Source organism: Panicum hallii, chromosome 5 (genome assembly GCF_002211085.1).
Source record: "Panicum hallii strain FIL2 chromosome 5, PHallii_v3.1, whole genome shotgun sequence".
NCBI lineage: Eukaryota > Viridiplantae > Streptophyta > Magnoliopsida > Poales > Poaceae > Panicum > Panicum hallii.
The window spans coordinates 30,730,984-30,735,322 of NC_038046.1; positions in this window are offsets into that span (position 1 = coordinate 30,730,984).

Sequence of the window (4,339 nt, forward strand, 5' to 3'; positions counted from 1 at the left end):
TGTTATTGGCATAAGGGCAATTGGCAATGAAGTGTCCTGTCTCACGGCAGTTGAAGCATGCTCGGGTATTGCTGTTGGTAGTAACTTGGCTTGTATTACTCTGTGGAACCTTCATGGTGCTCTGGCTCTTGAACTGTCTAAGCTGGGTGTTGGGGGCTTGAGAGCCAGTAGCTTGTGGCTGGGTCCTGTACTGCATAGGGGCTTGGGACTTGGTCACTGGAGGGCCAAAGTGCCTTGGTTTCTGAAAACGGTCCTGCTTGCGAGCCTTGGCTTCTAGGAACTTACGCTTATTGTCCCTCTTTTCCTCTGCCATGGCTCTCTCGGTGATGATAGCCATGTTCATCAGTGTGTTGAAGTCTGGATAGATGCATGGGGAAAGCAGCTTCTTGAGTTCTGTATTTAAACCCTTTCTGAACATATCCTGCTTCTTTTCATCCTTGTCTACTTCCTCCGGTGCATAGCGAGCTAGTTCTATGAACTGGTATGTGTACTCTTCAACTGACTTGTTGCCTTGCTGCAGCTCACGGAACTCATCTGCCTTGCGCTTCATGGTGGCTGCTGGGATGTGATAGCGATGGAATTCATCTACAAACTCCTTCCAAGTGATAGTGGAGGCATCCTGCGCAGCTGCACAGTAATTTTCCCACCAAGCCAAAGCAGTTCCAGTGAGCTGGTGAGCAGCTAAATGGACCTTGTCACGGTCTCCATGCTCAAATGGTTCGAGTTTCCTCTTGATAACGCGCAGCCAGTCGTCTGCGTCCAAGGGGTTGTAGGAGCCTGCAAAGGTGGGTGGCTTGGTCCTCAGAAAGGCTGTCAGTTTGTCATTTGTATTCTGCTCACGGGGCCTTGGGTTGGTGACGACATTGGTCAAAGCTTCCAGTAAGAGGTTCTGGTTGTTCAATACTTGCACCAGGTCAATGGCCGGTGGGGGTGGGGCATGTCGTGCTCCTACTTGGCTTTCTCCTCCCTGCTGGCTCACTTCCTGATCTTCCTGATCTTCCTGATCGGGGGCCTGTCCTTGCATACCCTGTTGTCTCTCCGTACTCGGAGTGGCATGTGCCCGTCTTTGGAAGGCCCTGTTGTTACGCCTAGGGGCTGTCTGTGGATTGGGTAAAACCCTCATGAGACTTAGATTTAAGTGATATTTTATTTTATTTTTTAAAAAGGCAGACTCTACTTACTGCCGGCAATCGCATAGACTAACAAGCATTAAGTGCAAATATTTTTATTTATTACACTGGGATACAACACTTGGGGAAAGCACGGCTACACACTACATGGTCGGGTACAAAAGTCACACAGGTGGGTGGGCACAATTCTAGGCTCGGGGCTGAGACGGCTTCATCCCGGGGCACCTCTAAGGCATATTACTCCCGGGGCGAGTCGTCTTCCGGGGCGGAGTGAACTTCCAGTGGAATGAGTAGCTCTTCCTCGTCGTCCTCGAGGATCCCATTTTCCCGGGGCTGTTCGACAGCTCCTCCTTCTATGGCTGCATTTGTCCTTTCGGTACCTTCGGGTGGAGCTTGCGGGGTCCTAAAAAGTCCTTCCCATCCTGTGATGGGTGTTCCGATTAGGACTTGGGTTTCCCTGATTGCCGGGACGGGCGTTCCACTGTTGGTCCATTCTTGCATGCGCCGATCCTGGATCTGCCTGAGGCTTTCCTGAGCGATGGCTTCGCTACTTATAGCAGCCGCGGTCCTTGCTTTGGCTTGAGCCACCCGGATTTGGTGCATTCTTACTGCAAGCTCTGCTTGCTCAGCCCGGTGAGTTTGCTCCCTTAAGATTTGGGCTTGCTCGTCAAAGAGCTTGTCCAGGGAGACGAGGTATGCGACCACATGGTATAAAAGGTCTTCATGTTGGCGGCGCCATTCCAAGTTCCTCATGCGGGCCTGCCAGACTTGCGTCCTGATGACCGGAGGAAAAAGCCTCATTGGTGTGGGAATGAGGTGCTCTTCGAAGATCCGGCACAGGTATCGGAGAGCTTTTCTGATGGCCAAGGGATAGGCATCCTGATGTCGAAATCCTGTGGCAGTCACTCGCCATGGTTCGATGTCGGGGTGGCGGGTGCTTCTGGCGATGGAGAGAACCACCCTACAGCGACGAGTACCGAGGTGTTCGTACTCCCTGCTGTAGTACCTTGGGCGCTCGGTAATGCCGAGGCGCTCCAGGGAGTTGATCAAAAGGCGGGGAAAACCAGGTTCTTCTTGGCAAACGCCCTGGGTCCACCCATTCTCGGCCATCTGAAAACAAAGGTAGGGTGAACAAGCCTTGCGCACAAGGTAGGGTACAGGAAGGATAGATGTTCTTTATTAGGATCGGGTACATTTTCCAAGGATACATTATTACTAGGGTAATAGCTCTAGCTTAGGTACTCTACTCTCCCCAAGGGAATCCTTCCCCGCTCCGGTTAGGTCGCTTCTTTGGCGGAAGGCATTGCCCCAATACCTCCCCTTCGGTCTGAGTGCTCTTATCCCAATGGGTTTCCTCGGGTTCTCCTTCCAGTAGTCCAGCTTCTCTTCTGTGCGCCTCGATACGCTCCCTTTCTTGAGCGTCACGTTGCCATATGTCTCGGAGAGAGGCTAGGGAGCTCTCAGCTTGAGCCTCAGCCTCCATTGCCCTCCTGAACTGTACTTCCAACTCTTGCTCCGCCTTTTCTACCCTACGAATTTGGTGCTTCAGTTGTTTTGCCTGCTCGCTGTATAGTCGATCTAGGCCGGTGAGATAAATGGACAGGTGGGAAACCGTATCCTCTAGATCTTCTTCTTCCCTCCCTAATCCTCTCATCCGGGCAATCCACGAGCGTCCTCCCCTTCCAGTAGGTGGGAAAAATCCCATAGGAGTTTGCTGAAGATGATGCCTATAGACCATGCGTAAGCGTCGCAGGGCTTTTCGGGCAGCCTTTCGGAAGGTGTCAGGGAATCCAAAGCCAGTGGTGGAGATGAACCAGGGATCCACGTCGGGGTAAAGTGTGCTTTTTCCCACGAAGATCATCAGGTCACACCGAGGGGTCCCTCTGAAGCTGTGCTCTCGGTAGGTGTATTCTGGTGGGTCCACAACTCCGACGCATCCCAGGCTGAGTAGCAATAACTTCGGAAGGCCAGGCTCTGTGGGGTAGATCCCGTCACTCCATCCATTGTCAGCCATCTGGAATCAGGCAAGGGCCAAAGGTAAGTATTGTGTGGAAGGATAAGTTAGGTGGGGAAAGTTTCAACGGGAAATGGCTTAGAAAAATGTCCTTGGTCTTAAGGGTCGCATCCTACGGCCAACCTACGGCTCTGATACCACCTGAGGCGTCCCCTCATCCGAGGTGACTTAAATGTGATATAAAAATCAGTCCCAGGAGGCTGATACACATTTATTACATCAGATGGTACATTACCGTACAAACCTCCGAGGAGGCGGGCACTCGATACAAACGATAACTAATAATAAAACAGCTATGGTAATACACCAGAGCGTGACCCACATGGGATCCAGCTCGGGCTCAGAGTAACACGCTAGCAGAAGCATCTTGCGGAGGGCCAACACCACAGGCAAAGTTGGGCGCGGACACAACCCCTATTCGACATCTTCGATCACGTAGTCCGGGTCTTCCTCTGAGAAAACCACAAATATATATATAGGGTGAGTACAAAGGTACTCAACAAGTCCAACCACACCCGCGGAGGAGAGATAACGGAGATCATGCACGGTTATATCAAGGGTGGGGTTAGGGTTTATTTGCGATAAAGCAAGATTTTACACATGCAAGGGTTCATTTAACAAAAACGTTTTCTCAAAATATTTTTATAGTAATCGAATCATAAGTGGAGTTGATCCTACACAAAGGATCCAAGTTTTAGTGCCACCGGACTCCGTGTCCATAGTAGCTTACTGCACAACTGCCATGTACTTTCAAAACAACTCACGCCACAAAACCAATCATCCCAAAACATCTGTTGAAGTGACCATGCCGTAACGCGTCCAATACCGTGGACACGGCTATTCGAATAGATTTTACACTCTGTAGAGGTGGTACACTTTACCCACAAGTAGGGTACCGCACTACAAACACCTTAATGTCGCGGCGGATCCTAACAAAACCATTACCCACCTTAGCTGAATCTAACTAGCCAACACGGAGGCTACCATGGGGTTAATGACCTATCAACAAGGTCATAACCGGGACATAACTCACACAGATCGTATTCCTTCTCCATGGTCTCCCGTTGCTCACCCGCTCTCCTTTTGGCTAGTAGAACAACTAGTGGGGTTTATGCTAAGCCGTTGCCCACACAACGGTCGAGTGGTTGTACGATTAATGGGTTAGGCAAGATGACACCTCAGTTCATCCTTATAT